At 42.8% G+C, this 16,759-nt stretch overlaps 1 pseudogene; it reads left to right on the top strand.

Annotated features, from left to right (window-relative positions):
* Positions 1 to 12,431, top strand: part of LOC147999389 (zinc finger CCCH-type antiviral protein 1 pseudogene) — a 67,877-nt pseudogene extending 55,446 nt beyond the window's left edge.
* The last annotated feature ends 4,328 nt before the right edge of the window (positions 12,432 to 16,759 follow it).

Raw genomic sequence — 16,759 nt, forward strand, 5'->3', positions numbered from 1 at the left:
CTTTTGTCCTTCCAGGGCATGTGCTGTACTAGGTGGACACGATCACCTCCCATTTAGGAGAGAGATCTCAGGAGATATGTATATACAGGTGGTTGAGCAGTGCCTGCTCAATGTGGTAGGCTGCTAGTCATCCATACCGGGTTCTGGTGCCTCCACTGCTCATTGTGCATTCAGGATCATCCTCCAGCATCACTCAGTTTCAATTCCAAACAAATCTCTCACTTACTATCAGTGATGATTATATAGATTATGCACATCTGATAAAATACAGAAGAGACTAGCCTCCTTCTACAGGCCAACTTGGCATAATGAATTCTTTTGATAGAAGCAAGATAATTATCTTAATCTATGCAGTTTAATGCTAACAGCACCACCCAATACCTAGGATATTTTCTACTGACATGTGTGACATGAGACAAAACAGTCCATGTCATTCCTCACCTGAATAAACTTAACTTTCTTAGAGTACAGTGTAGTTGGAGGGTACTTCTTTCCTCTCCAAGACCGAGAAACATTTCCAGTCTTCGGACAAGTGTGTCAGCCATTGTCCAGTGACTGTCTTGAGATGTCCACATTGTCAGCTGAGTGTCTTCATCCAGCCTGCCCTGTAATTGGCTGTTGGCATATTTATAATCACAATTAACTGGGAGCAGGGTCAGATTTTGGGGGTTAACCAGTCTTGAGTTCTACAAATTAGCATTAAATACAAGCAGAATTAGGCCAATACACTACAGGGATTTCTTTAGTTCTGTTTTGGTGTAAGTTTTCATTTACCTTTTCACTTTTTATTTCTGGCTACTTTTTTACTAATTGGTTATTTTATTCATTTATATTTCAAATGTTGTCCTGCTTTCCAGACTCCCCTCATCAAATCTTACATCCCATTTCTGCTCAGGTTTGCCTATATGACAGTGTTCCCCCACCCACACATATCCATTCCCACCTCACAACTCCAGGATCTGCTTTTGGTGAAGCAACAGGCCTCAGCATAGTCAATGGCCTCCCACCTCATGGATGCCACTTAAGTCAATCCTCTTCTACACAGTTACCTAGAACCATAGACCCATCCTTGTATATACTTTGGCTGGCAGTTTGGTCCCTAGGAGCTGGGGATTGATGACAGAGGGTCTGGTTAGATATTAAAGACCAATAATTGCTGCTTTCTTTTCTTTTTCTGGTTATGGGTGAAATTATGTTTGTGTGCTTCTCTTTTTTGAAATTATTGAAAGATGATTAATTTCTTGGTTTTTCTTGGGTATAGTTTAGCTCATTGTCTTGCAGTTTTCCTATTATCTTCGGTTATGCCTTCTTAGTGAAAAAATATTGTTTAAATTTGGTTTTGTCATAAAATATCTTGGTTTCTCCATTCATGGTAATTGAGAATTAGGGTATAGGAATTGGGGGTCTGCATTACATCTGTCCAAGATTTTCTAGCTATTGGAGTCTCTGTTGAACAGTCTGGTATAATTTAGATAGGTCTGAATTCATTTGTTACTGGATATTTATACATCACCCTGTTTAATATTCTTTCTTTGATCTGTGCATTTAGTATTTTAATTATTATGTGAGTGGAGAAAATTTTTCTGGTTAAATTAATTTTGTGTTCTGTAGTCTTATTGTACCTTTATGGCCTTTTATTTCTTTACCTTATGGAAGTTTTCTGCTATGATTTGTTGAAGATGTTTACTGGACTTATAAATTGGTAATCTCAATTCTCTTCTATATCTCTTATCCTTATGTTTGGACTTTTAATTGTGTCCTGACATTCATCCATGTTTGGATTCAATAAACCATACATGTTTATCTGAGATGGGTGTTTTGTGCTTTGTGGGTGACCTCCTTTACCCAACTGTTCCATTCAGTAGCACGTTGGATAATGAGACTTGGTCAGCAATGGTGACCTCTTCCCATAAACTATATGAAAATAGGGAGGTCACTTTATGTTTGTCACGCATCAGTAGTCTCCTGGGTGTTTTTGGTCCCCAGTTGGCCACATGCAACAGTTTCAAAAGCCCAGGATTGATGTCCCTTGGGATTCCCATGATGATGCACACAGACATGACAGAAAAAGACCAGAATTCACAGGACAGTACTTGATTTAAGTAATAGAGAGAACATTAGTAAGTTATGTTACAAAATATTTGACCGCACTGTGATCTCCATGAATGCATTATTTAATGAAAAACTATTGTGTTGTATAGCATCGCCAGGGCACAGACATTTAATGAAAGAACTCTTTGTTTACTGTGAGCATGGACTTTAATATTGTTCAGCTCACCTACCTCACTCCTTTACTGCAAAGCTAAAAGGGCACTTAGGTCTAGAGCAGATCAAGGCACAACTTGATAAGAAATGAAGATAACTAAGGCAATGGAAATTCTTTCAGTTGAAGGATTTTTAAGAAAGTGTGCAGAGGGAGCTACAACGCTCTTCTTCTGGGGGAACAGTGAATTAGGAAGGACAGTAGGGAGCTTTACTTAAATACAGCATCTGACTCCTGAGACTTCATTGGTAAAATTAAGGTCTGGAATTTTGCATTGTAAAACAACACATTGGCTCTGCAGGTTTTGGCAAGAACCATGGACAGAGAGATCATGCCAATAGGAAACAATCTGAATAGAAATCAGGTTTCTTAAGTCATTGGAGAAGTCCTCAAGGAGAGAGGAATGAATGGGTAGCACCATAATAGAAGGCTTTAGGACCTCGTACAGTGCTACTCTAGATGCCTTGAAAATAGAAGCAGAAAATGTAAAGCTAAAATGACTTCACAGGAATTAGCTCAATTCTCATTATGATTATTTCATATTGGTATTTTATACTTGATTCATTCTTTAAAAGTTTTAAAATAAGAGCCTTCTGTTTTAATGCGAGGCTGTCTTAGAATCACAAAATGCTTATACCTGTCTGGCACCCCACATCTAACACTATCAGGATAGAAATTCTACTTTTAAATGCATCACCATCCACAGCTTCCATTTAACCAGCAGGTGTCCATGCCAGGCAGACACTGAGCAGGTTGTATGTTCTGTTAATCTCCACAACAACCCAATTCAGCAGAAACACCTCCATTTTACAGGTGAAGAAACCACAGCTCAAAGAAAATGAGTATCAGGGTCCCATCAGTCTCACTGGCTGTCACTCAGACACACATCCTTCTCTGTAAAGGGAAGCCATGGGCCTGATGTGGGCTGTGCAAGCTGACTCTCCTGAGATGATCAATTGTCACGCCCACCTCGTCCTGTAAGGAAGACGCAACACTGTCGGATCCTTGTCAACAGCCTTTATTGCAGGACACCTTCATTGCTGATACGGGGAACCCAAGCAGCATGAGCACTCGCCTCATATAGACAGCAGGCTGAGGCTATGCTAATTGTCCTTCAGGGATTGGCGGAGCATGAATTAACTCATTAGCATGGTACTGCTCCCTCATTAGCATATTACCGGCCAACTGATGCCAGGTGCAAAGCCTGCCCATGCGCAGTACCATTGTTTACCACAGGAGGGCGCCCTATATCTCCCCCTTTTTTGTTTTACTAGAATGAGGCTGGTCTAGGCCTCTTCAGTTACGTCCATCTGCTGTGGCTCCTGTCTTAGTTCTTTCCTCTATGTCACAGCCTTATCTGTCGTAGGGTAACCCTATCGCCACCGGGCCCCGTGTCTTAGATTGATCTGTGCATGAGGAAAGTTGCCCGTCTCTGGATACCGCAGTGCTGTGTGACAGTAACTGCTAAATGGCTTAGGGCGAATTCCACAAAAGAGGCCAGCCAAAAAATGAATTAGTGGGGAAGTCATGATCACCCTATCGCGTGCAATGAGGAAACCTCAGCGATGTGCAAGGGCTGATCAATGATCGTTGAGTCTCTCTCATCCCAGTGCAATGGATCCACAAATCCATGGGGTGCAAGAGCAGAGAACTCAGATACCGACTAATTTTTGAAGATAGATAACCAAATTTTAGGGAAGGCCCCTTGTTCAATGGTCACAAGTGCTTGAGTGATAATGACCTTGTCACGTTTCTGTTGAGATCTGAGTTTGCAAACCAACCATAGCATGAACACTAATCCACAGCATAGGGCTGCACCAAACAGAGCCACTCCCGATAAGTAGTGGGCACCTCATCTGGTTCTCCTCAGCTGCTACCACCATGGGCCATAGTCAAGCCGCTCCTATAATAAAATTTAGAAGCAACTACTCCAGAAAGTTCACCCACTGTGCTTGCCTAACAATATATTGGGGGAGGGTAACTCCAGACACTGTAGACACAATGGCTGCAGCGGTAAATGGCTGCTACAATAGCAGCAAAAATAACAAGGTCTTTCCCAGGACAGTTCAAGATCAGCCATTCTTTTCTGGAACAACCAGCAGGCAATGGAACCATGTCTGAGATCTGCATAACCAGGGCAGAGTTCCCCAGTCCACAGCAGCTTCACACAGATGTCATTCTTGTGAAGCTATAGACTGCAAGATGACAACACTAGTTAAGGCAGCAAGAGTCACCAGGGGAATGAGGGGGGGCAGTAATGGCTGGAGTCCAGTCCTCTCCAGCAAGCAGCAGTGAACAGAGGGTCTGAGCGTAGGTCACAGTGGGGCGGGACACACGCAGTGGTAACACTGACTGCAGCAACGCCAAAATCTCTGTGATGACAAAAGATGAGGGGGAATCTTCCATCTTCCTCTCAGGGCAGAGGAATGATTCTAGGGACCGGAACCACGAGAGCTGAATCTTCATGCAACCAGGATCAGCAAGTCTCAGCAACCACCTCTGGCAGCTGGCATACTCTTGTAGCATCCTGTAGAAAAAACACAAACATTCCCTCTTCCCCATATAAAATACCTGGACAGGATCATGTCAATATGTGGATCTTTCTATTTCACCTAGGCAGAAGTATGCCTAGTTGTAGGGTGCCATAAACTTTGGCATCCAAATTTTAAAATTGAAATAAAAGGAGCATTATTTAGCATACAGGGATAACTCCCCCTTTTTATTTATTAAGATATAGACTGTCTAGTATCATTGTTCTCCCTAGTTAAGGGGTCCAGGCAATCCAGTTTGAGTTCTTAAATGTCCTATAAAGGAACAGTACTTAGTGTTCTTAACCACTAAGCCATCTCTCTAGCACCTCACAAACTTTATTTACCTAAACATAAGCATTAATTAGAAATGTCAAATCTTGTAAATATTGTCTAATTTCAGTCTTACAAGAAATCCCTGAGCTGGCAGGGTGAGGCTGGGCGTTGAAAGTAAGCAAATGGAGTCTTCCTCTTTTCATATCAACTCCATTATCATTTTCAAAGAGCTGGGTCTATGGTTTTGTTTAGTTGTCCCAGCCAGAGCACTGAAAGGACAGTGAGTTGTCAGACAATTCACACTGAAATCATCACTCACTGATTTCATGTAGAAAACTTGTCTCTAATAAGCACATTTCCTATGGGTTGCATGCACAAATATACAGAAAGTACAAAAGCATGCAAAGAGTAAAATTATCAATTTTGCCTGAAAAATTTGTATATGTAATAGGCCAAATATCAGTATTTTGTAAAACCAATTAACTGTTGTTTGGAATAAGATATGTTTTACCAGATTTCTTTTTAAAATACTTCCATGACTCTAGCCTACAATTCTGTATTAACACAACTGAAGCTTTATTTCCAATGAGGATAACAAACAAAGACCTAAGTCCTCTGGTAAGGTGAGGTACTTAGCCAATTAACATATCCTTAGAAGTTTAAAATTAGTTTCAAATATTATTTTCTGGAGTAGTGTAACAGCTACTCCCCAAATATTAAAGCTCATTTTGAGAGCAAAGATTTGTAGTAAAAATTTCCATATACACTGAAAGATTTAAGTTCTAACTTCTTACATTGAAGAAGCAACAAAATTACATAATACAAGGCTGTTAGCCATTCTTTTGTAAAATTTTTAATGATATCACTTTATGGGTGAAAGACCCCAGCTTAACAGCAGTAACGCCATTTTACAAGGCTGTACTTAAGATGACTGGTTCAGAGAAAGGTTAGAACACTGAGTACACAGCGGCTGCCAAACAAGATGTGTTTGGTTGAAGGCCTGGCAACAGGACGACTTCGGTTGAGCACCTGACAATGAAAAAAGCCCCGGGAGAGGTCCCACACCCTGGTGGGGGGCCGAGTCAGTCGTTATGTTCCAAGAAGGTAGCTAAGAAACTTGCCCCCGGGCTGAACCCTTGGGGGGCCGAGTCAGCCGTTCTGTTTCAGGAAGGTAGCTAGGAAACTTGCCCCCGGGCTAAACCCTTGCCATATTAGAATCCACCAATTATATCCCTGTAACCATGCATCCGCTTCTGTATGCTTGCTTCTGCTCCCCAAAATCCTATAAAAGCCCATCCTTGGTTCTGTGGGGCGCGCCAGTCCCCCGAGTGACTGAAGCGCCCGCAGGTGCCTGTGCCTGTGTATCCCGACAATAAACCAAATCCTCTTGCTGATTGCATCCTGTGGTGTCTCGGTCTGGTCTTTGGAGTTAGAGGATCTCCATCCTGAGGGAAAGTTCTCCCTGAGAGCTTTTCAATGGGCTCTCTAAAATTATAAGCAAGCTCACGAAATGAAAACTCAAAATCAATCCTCTAAAACTATCTTGAAATGGCAGTTGGAGTAAACAAACTGGCTGTAGTGCTCTCACAAGTTCTAAAACCTCATCAATCCTTTGTAAATCCTGTAACAATCTCTACCTGTTTGATTTTTTCTCAATTATAAATAAGTTTGAGTTAGTCAATGTAACACTGGCAATCCTTAATCACAATCTTTAAGTTCTCCTTGTACCACCAGAGCACAACCACAAGGTCACCTGAGTTCTGAGTAGTGACTAGGCAGCTGTCCTTGGGGCAGTGGAATTAGCATCAAAATACAGATAACTCCAGGGCAAACCACAACTTTGGAAAGCAAAACTCAACCTCCAACAAATGATCTAGTCTCCAAAATCCAGTCTCCAAAACACCGAGTCTATCCTTCATGCTACAAAGTTTGACTGCCAATTCCTACATATGAACGTATGATGGTGCAGTCTCCAATACCCCAACAAAGAGACATTGCCTTAAAATCTTTTAGAAGCCTGGTTTCTACGATAAGATTTCCATAAAAATATCATCCCAATTTAGACCTGTTTCCCTAGATTGGCTCATGCCACATGCTGTGTAGAATAACTCCATCTAAATTTACCAGTTTTATGTCAACTTTCTGTTACCAATGTTACATTTTTTTAAACCATATCCAATAACTTAAAAGCCAATAGTCCATAACCAAGGCATGTAGAGAATATTTATACATTTAAAACCAATCAGAAACAAAATTGAAGTGGCTACACATATCTTAGCTACAGGTGCAAGGCTCCAAGGGCCAATTGAAGCTGCTTTCTTAAGAGAAGCACCTTGTCACCTGCTAAATCTCCTTGAGACCAGGAATCCAAGTAGGCACACTCTATACAATTCTCAAGACAAAAGTTTATCTTTTTGTTTGATTCTTCTGAATAAAATTCAGGTGGTCTACCTCTATCAAATCTGATCAGTATGACTCTGTGAGGTTTCCAGATAATCACATACCTAGCAATAGTCTCAACTTGAGCTACAACAAAAGCTGCACTGACACCATTTTTAATCTCTGCCTTCTCTCTGTTCCTTTTATCTCCTTTTCTTTTCTTTTTTTCTTTTGAGACTTTTTCTCCCTCCAACATACTTTCTTGTTGCTCTGCAAGGACCCTCTGACCTGTCCTAATGGCTTCCTCACTTTGTTTATCCTCCAAGCAGGCAGGGACCATTCGCCAAAGAGGTTTTGGTCCCGGCTTAAGCTTGCCATGTGTGGCTTCTCTATCCCACACAAAGAAGAAAAGAAACAAAATTACAAGTCCTACCCACAAAGGATCAATTGGAAACAACATTGCTGTAGTTCCCAAACCTTTCCGCCTCTATACCAAGGCTTTCAACTTCTCTGCTTACCTCCAGAGAACTTTATTCATCGTCTCTGCTTACCTCCAGAGAACCTTATCTTCCCTTATCCGGGAATTTTCCGACGTCGCCATTCTGAAGCTGAAGACTTCTGGATCCACAAGAATATTCTCGGGTCCCCGTACGGGACACCAGTTGTCGCGCCCACCTCGTCCAGTAAGGAAGAATCAACACCGTCAGATCCTTGTCAACAGCCTTTATTGCAGGACACCTTCATTGCTGATATGGGGAACCCAAGCAGCAAGAGCACTCGCCTCATATAGACAGCAGGATGAGGCTATGCTAATTGTCCTTCAGGGATTGGCGGAGCATGAATTAACTCATTAGCATGGTACTGCTCCCTCATTAGCATATTACCAGCCAACTGATGCCAGGTGCAAAGCCTGCCCATGTGCAGTACCGTTGTTTACCACAGGAGGGCACCCTACAATCAATGCTTTTCTTGAACCTGGAAGAATTTAAGACAAGGTGGCCCACAGACCCCTGGGATAGATTTTGCCTCTTGGTCCTAGGGTGGGACACAGTATCCCTTGCCATGGGTTTCCACTCATCTGAGGGGTCTGCTCCCACGTGTCAGCTTCTATGGCAGTGGTTCTCAACAGTCCTACTGCTGCAACCCTTTAATACAGCTTTTCATGCTGTGGTCACCCCCACCATAAAATTATTTCATTCCTACTTTATAACTGATATTGCTACTCTTATAAGTCATAATATGCAAGGTATCCTATATCAAAGTATCTGCTACATAATTTCTGTGAATTGATCACAACTCACAAGTTGAGAAACATTGCCCTGTAAATTTTTTTTTTTTTATGGAAAAGCCTTCATCTCAGAAAGACCTGGAGCAGTTGTAAGACCAGAGACACCCTGAAGTAGTGACAAGTTTTAGCAGACCTGAAGGCTGCTTGCCTTAATGACAAAAGAGATTGCTGGCTAAAGGCACAATCTGAAATCGCTGTCCTCAGGACATTTCTTACCTCAGTTTTCCCCCATTACATTGTCTGTCAACTTGTACTTATCTGTCCAGGAAGCCGGTTCCTGTAGTCTCTAATACAGACAGAATGTTAAAGGCAAGAATGCTTTCCCTCTGTTGGCCCACAGTCACTTCTACAGAAGTAAGTTCAAATCCCCCGTAGGTAAATGTGTGTCTCTCACATAATGTGTGAGACTTGAAATGGTATCCTTTTGAGTTGACAAAAACCTACACTCACATCAGATTTACAACTGACCAAGAATTATTTTCATGAGAACACAGAGGCTGGCCAGGCCTGCACAGTCAGATCCCCTCCCTGCCTGGGATCAGCCCACCCACAGCAGACTTAAGCTTCACCTATCAGCTGTTATCAGAAAAATGTCACCTTAAGATTCTGAGTCCACATCTGCACAACCTCTGAAGTTGTTCAATGGCTGGTATGGGGATTTGTTCCAGGTTAATATCATTCTGGCCTCTTCTCTCCCCTGGGCTGCCCTCTGTTCTCTCAGGTCTGTTGGTCTTGGAAGGACCTGGGTTCAACTCAAGGCCTGGGGGGTGGGGAGGAGGACCTTTTGATGTGGGAATCAGCATGGATCAAGGATGTAGCCCCACTCTGACTGGGCAACTAAGCTCCAGGAAGTCTTCTCCAGTCACACAGCTGGGTCATGTGTGAGCCAACAACTGTTTAAAAGGGAGAGCTCCTTGCTTTCTCCTGGAAGAAACACTCAAGGGTTGACTGTCACTTCTGAACCTTCTGTTCTCTGTCACTTCTCAGAAGGGGCACTTTGCTCTAACTCCTCCATGGGACCCACCCAGCATTGTGTCTGGAGGATCCTATGGTGTTGCAGCTCTGAGCTGGGAGGGGTAGCTCTCACACTGACTTGAAGAAGCCTGTTTCCACAGCTGATCTAGATCTGAGGAAAAGAAGCATGTGAAAGTATCTCCTGCAGGAGAGCCCACCCTACAGGGAAAGTCACACAGGACAGGGAAAAGGGGCTTCCCAACTTCCAAGGGGCAAGTGAACCAGGGAGGGCACAGGATGGTTGGGGAATTTATGATAAGTCTGCATCTCCCTGAAAGTCTTCCAGAAACCCTACATCCCACCACTATCCCAAGCTCACAGGTGAGGCTCAGCAAAGCCTGGCTCCTACTGGGGTTCCTGCAAAGTAAACCTGGAGTGGTGAACTGGGGAAAACACTTCAGGGAAGGGGGAGACACATGTATCCAGGGCCAAGCCTGGCATCTATTCATTTGTCTCTGGCTTCCAGGTGTTGCCTAGTACAGGGCTTGGCGAGCCCGGATCTCAAAAGTCTTTGGCCAAAGAAGTGAGAGCCAAAAGGGCAGTGCAAACCAAGGCAGGGCAAAGCAGAGCCAGGCAGAGCAAAGCCAAGCTCCACCAGCCAGCTGATAAGCTATGGGCATGCAGGACCAGCAGGAGCAGGGCTAGCCCTTGCCCTTCTGGCAGGGCGTCCGAACCCAGCAGTGATGTGAAGAGTAGGGGAACTCACAGCCACTTGTCCTCCAGCTGTGTCTGCCATTGCAAGGTGAGCAAGAAGTCTAAGAGGCTCCCGGGATCCACCAATTTCCGGACCACGTTGTACTTGCCGTTGTCCATGTTGAAGGCTGTGCTAGCCACTGCAGAAGCCCCTCGGACAGGTAGAGCAAGCACAACTGGTTGGCAACCACCATGGGCGCCTGTGGTGAGACCCAGGCAAAGTGGCCACAGAGGGGAGCCAGGAAGCCTGGTCCCAGGGCTAAGCCTGCTCAAACAGAGGTGGCTGAAGCTCTGCTAGTCCCTCCCACCGCGCATGCCCCACCCCTGGCAGGCTGGTACTCTCTGTGCCTAGCTCTCCCACACCTGCAGCTCCCAGCCACTCAATGAGCCTCACTTTATTCTTGTGAGCCATAATGGCTTCTCATAAAAGCTCATTGGGAAAGTGGATTGATAAGATGAAAGCCTTAGAAGAAAACTTGAGAGACTTATGAAAACGAACAAGAAAGTTCTCTTCCTAGTAGCAGCCTGGCAGTTCCAAACTCAGGGCACCTCATGTCCAGGCTGGAACTCAGCATGCATTGTTGTGGAGAACCTGTTTGCTTAAGGCACTTGCTTCCCATTCATTCTCCTGGGAGGATTACTTTAATTTTTTAATTTTTATTGGATATTTCTTCATTTCCATTTCATGTGTTATCCCACTTCCCAGTTTCGATTTTCCATGAGACTGGAGACCAGGCAGGGATCACTCTGTAGGTGATGGCTACTACTGAAGCCTGTGGCTTCAATCTCAAGTGCAGCCAGGGACCCTGCTACAGATTGGCCAAAACTCTGCAAGCTTACTCTGCTTGGTCAGTGCCACTATGCACAGTCCCAGAGAAACCTCTGCAAATATTCTCACCAAGTTCTTTAGGAACAGAGCTTCCAGGTCCTAAAGAATCATGAGCTCTCTGGGCTTATCCAAGACCTGGTCATCTTCCTGGTACAGAGCAATGCTTTTCTGGTGCAGGAGTTACTACAAAGGAGACAGCCACAAACAGATCTGCTTGAAGCCACAGCCATGCAAGACAGCCCAAGTCTGTGAGCACTTCATCCAGGGTAAATGTAGTTACCTCAACTGTCTCAGGTCTCATAACCTGATGGACAGAAAGGTGTTGACCTCCGCATGACTGAGCATGGTCTGAGTTCTGATGGGGTCCAGAACATCCATGACATCTGCAACAACAAACACATTAGGAGGCGACCCACAGGCATGAGAGCTCCCTCTCCACATCACAGAGGCAGGTCATAGAGAGACAGAGCATAAGCAGAGACGGCTTCCTTCCAAACAGTCTAGGATTTCTCTCACATGTCTCATTTTGGCATCTGGTTCACCTAGCCCAGATGTCACTAGCTGTAAGGATTCCCTGGAGGATGTGTCTACAGCTGTCACTCAGGAGGTCAAGAACCCGGGGACCCAGGACTCTGCACAGCTTTCCTTGGTGTCATCTAAGGCTGCTGGTGTCTGAGGACCCAGTCACATGAGAGCAAGCCAGGGGTTTTCTGAGAATGGAGATCTGGATGGCTTCTTTTCTAGGAATCCTACTGATTCTTTGTAAGCTCCTGCCTCCTCTGCTGGCTTTCCTCTTGATGCAGCAAAAAGAAATGAAGTCATGTCCTTGAAAACAGGCATGCCTTCTAGACACTGCAAGGAGGTCAAGAGAAAGAATGAGGCTCCAGATTTCGATTACATCCCATTTTAAATGGTTCTATTGATGGGGTGACAATGGAAAAAGCAACAGACTCAGGAATTCTAGGTAAAAGGGCCATAGCCAACTGCCTAGAGGAAGTGATACTACCTAGCAACCATTGGATGAGTGTGGGTAAGTCCCATCATCTCCACAAAGAACAACTGTCCATGTCCAGGACATGCATTGCTGCATATTACCTACGGAGGAATGGACAAGTACATCTGCCCATAAAACCCCGAATTGCTCTCATCAAGGAAGGATAAAACTCCTAATGTCTACTAAAGTAGTGCCACTGAATTTCCTGTGAAATCAGCAGTTGCTGGAGGAAAACAAGCAGTCTGTTCTGGAATCAAGAGTCTGAGAAGCCAGGTCCAGACTATGCCTTGTAAGAGGTCTACCCCTCTCCAGGGTAGGAACAGACTGCCTCAGTGACCTCCGTCTTTCTCAAGCCTCAGAGTTGCAGCCTCTGTTAGCCCTGGCAAGAACTTCACCCATGCCTCTATGAGCCCATAAGGATGTCATTGGAACCTGCTGAGTGTCTCCTATGCTTTAGGATTTTCCATAGATGACTTGGAAACAGAACCAGACAATGAAAAGCTCAATGTCTTCCCTGCAAATACCCCAATATTGATTATAATCATTCACATTAATATTTGCTATTTCTTTATTCTTCTTAGACATAATGGCTTACTGTAAAAGTTCAATATAAAAGTGAATTGATAAGATAAAAGCCCTGAAATTTATTTATTTATTTATTTATTTATTTATTTATTTATTTACAGAGACTTATAAACAAGAAGAAGAAAAATATTCAGACATAAGCAAAAGAATTTAGACAAGGGCCTAATACACTATCACAGAAGGACACTAAATGTGAGTGGCTCAAGATTTTTAGAAAACTAATCTTAGTTTCTCCAATGATGACACACCAGCCTACACTTAGTACTACCAAGGGTATGGAAAATTTAAATGGAATTTATTATGCTAGATTTTAGTAAGCTTAAATAAGTCATCCCTTCATGTAGTATGTATTACTCCTATGTGAAGTAGATGGTAAATTCATGAACAGTAGAGAACAGAAGTAGACCTCGAGACTGGAAAAGTTGGGCAACAGTATTGTTGGAAGCTGGTCTTCCGTTTCATGTTAAAGGTGGTAGAAAGGGGAAACCTATGACTACAAACAAGACAAACAAAAAATCAGGTGAGAGGCAATGACATTTCCCAGGATGCGTTGCTAGGTAAAGGAATACTGAGTTTTAAGGCCAGCTTGAATTGGATGAATAGCCCTAGGCTCCCTGTCATGTAGTGGTTAAAATTTTCAGAGCAATGGAATCAATGCTCACAAAAGAGGTCCAACTCAATTTCCAAAACGCCCAAAAAAAGCCTACACTAAATATTTGCAAAGATTAACTTCAGCTACTAAAAAAATATCAGATTCAATGGACCAAAAACTACGGATCGAATCTTAGTCATTTGAAAGTGCTAATTCAGGATGCAAAAAGGGGATTTTATTTTAAATACAAGGTCAGCAGTAATAGAGGAATCCCTTAGAGTTGGGACTGATACTAGATATCACAGTTATGATGCTAATTATTCAGAAGTAACTTCTAAAAATCTTAAGAACAGTCTAGATGACAGATATTTTAATTGTGATAAGCAAGGCCACTTGAAAAGAGAATTTACTATTACTTTATATTATAATTTAAAATCAGGAACAGTGATACCTCCTCAAGTTCTTCAACTCTAACAGTTTGTTTTAGTTATCCGCGGTGAGGTTGTTTGAATAACAAAGGTTCGGGGTGTCAGTATGAAGAAATGAGACCTTGTTGAAATAGATGTGGCCTTGTCTGAGGAAGTGTGTCACTGTGGGAGAACTGAGACTCTCTTCCTGGCTAACCATGACACAGCCTTCTCCTGTTGGCATTTAGTACAGGTTGGAAACCCATGGCCAATCCAATGCCAAGACTATCTGGAAGCCATGATGCTCCTGCCAAGATGATAATGGGCTGAACCTTTGAAACTGTAACTAAAACCCAATTAAAGTTGTCCTTTATAACTGTTGTCCTTTATAAAAAGCGTTTTGGTCACTGTGTGTCTTCACAGTAATAGAAACCCAAATTAAGATTCTCTGCTTTAAAAAAAAAAAAGATTGTCTGCTTTTTGTTTTGCGGATGAACTTAAGAAGTGAGAAAGCAAGGTCTGAAAACAAGCCTGTAACAAATTTGATGTGAATTTGTTAGAATTTCATTTAATTGCATTAAAAGTATACATAACTTTGGTAAAATATCCATTTTTATGGTTTTATTCCTAGCTATCCATGAGCATGAGATTTCTTTCCTTCTAATGATAACTTCCTCTGGTTTTTTCTTCAGATTTCAAGACCATGTTATATAAGGTTTTCACACGTATAGTTATAGTTAGATCAGGATTTTTATATTCTTTGTGGCTAGTATAAACTGTTTGCTTTCCTCATTTCCTTCTCAGCCTGCTTACCATTTCAACAAATACAGCTTCTAAATTTTTTTCAGTTCATTTTGTATCTAGTCACAATCCTGAAGATGATTATCAGCTGTAGAAGTTCTCTGGTATATCTTATGCTTTCGTATTATGTCCATATAGCAATAATTTGCCTTTTTCTTTCCCATTGGTAATTCCTTCATTCTTTTTTTTTTCAGCTATCACAATTTTTTTTTATTAACTTGAGTATTTCTTATATACATTTCAAGTGTTATTCCCTTTCCCGGTTTCCGGGCAAACATCCCCCTCCCCCCTCCCCTTCCTTATGGGTGTTCCCCTCCCAACCCTCCCCCCATTGCCGCCCTCCCCCCATAGACTAGTTCACTGGGGGTTCAGTCTTAGCAGGACCCAGGGCTTCCCCTTCCACTGGTGCTCTTACTAGGATATTCATTGCTACCTATGGGGTCAGAGTCCAGGGTCAGTCCATGTATAGTCTTTAGGTAGTGGCTTAGTCCCTGGAAGCTCTGGTTGCTTGGCATTGTTGTACTTTTGGGGTCTCGAGCCCCTTCAAGCTCTTCCAGTTCTTTCTCTGATTCCTTCAATAGGGATCCTATTCTCAGTGAAGCAGTTTGCTGCTGGCATTCGCCTCTGTATTTGCTGTATTCTGGCTGTGTCTCTCAGGAGCGATCTACATCCGGCTCCTGTTGGTCTGCACTTCTTTGCTTCATCCATCTTGTCTAATTGGGTGGCTGTATATGTATGGGCCACATGTGGGGCAGGCTCTAAATGGGTGTTCCTTAAGTCTCTGTTTTAATCTTTGCCTCTCCCTTCCCTGCCAAGGGTATTCTTTTTCCTCATTTAAAGAAGGAGTGAAGCATTCACATTTTGATCATCCGTCTTGAGTTTCCTTTGTTGTAGGGATCTAGGGTAATTCAAGCATTTGGGCTAATAGCCACTTATCAATGAGTGCATACCATGTATGTCTTTCTGTGATTGGGTTAGCTCACTCAGGATGATATTTTCCAGTTCCAACCATTTGCCTACGAATTTCATAAACTCGTTGTTTTTGATAGCTGAGTAATATTCCATTGTGTAGATGTACCACATTTTCTGTATCCATTCCTCTGTTGAAGGGCATCTGGGTTCTTTCCAGCTTCTGGCTATTATAAATAAGGCTGCGATGAACATAGTGGAGCACGTGTCTCTTTTATATGTTGAGGCATCTTTTGGGTATATGCCCAAGAGAGGTATAGCTGGATCCTCAGGCAGTTCAATGTCCAATTTTCTAAGGAACCTCCACACTGATTTCCAGAATGGTTTTACCAGTCTGCAATCCCACCAACAATGGAGGAGTGTTCCTCTTTCTCCACATCCTCGCCAGCATCTGCTGTCACCTGAGTTTTTGATCTTAGCCAATCGCACTGGTGTGAGGTGAAATCTCCGGGTTGTTTTGATTTGCATTTCCCTTATGACTAAAGATGTTGAACATTTCTTTAGGTGTTTCTCAGCCATTCGGCATTCCTCAGCTGTGAATTCTTTGTTTAGCTCTGAACCCCATTTTTTAATAGGGTTATTTGTTTCCCTGCGGTCTAACTTCTTGAGTTCTTTGTATATTTTGGATATAAGGCCTCTATCTGTTGTAGGATTGGTAAAGATATTTTCCCAATCTGTTGGTTGCCGTTTTGTCCTAACCACAGTGTCCTTTGCCTTACAGAAGCTTTGCAGTTTTATGAGATCCCATTTGTCGATTCTTGATCTTAGAGCATAAGCCATTGGTGTTTTGTTCAGGAAATTTTTTCCAGTGCCCATGTGTTCCAGATGTTTCCCTAGTTTTTCTTCTATTAGTTTGAGTGTGTCTGGTTTGATGTGCAGGTCCTTGATCCACTTGGACTTAAGCTTTGTACAGGGTGATAAGCATGGATCGATCTGCATTCTTCTACATGTTGCCCTCCAGTTGAACCAGCACCATTTGCTGAAAATGCTATCTTTTTTCCATTGGATGGTTTTGGCTCCTTTGTCAAAAATCAAGTGACCATAGGTGTGTGGGTTCATTTCTGCGTCTTCAATTCTATTCCATTGGTCTATCTGTCTGTCCCTGTACCAATACCATGCAGTTTTTATCACTATTGCTCTG

The sequence above is a fragment of the Rattus norvegicus genome, chromosome 19 (genome assembly GCF_021556685.1).
Source record: "Rattus norvegicus strain SHRSP/BbbUtx chromosome 19, alternate assembly SHRSP_T2T, whole genome shotgun sequence".
In the NCBI taxonomy this organism is placed as follows: domain Eukaryota; kingdom Metazoa; phylum Chordata; class Mammalia; order Rodentia; family Muridae; genus Rattus; species Rattus norvegicus.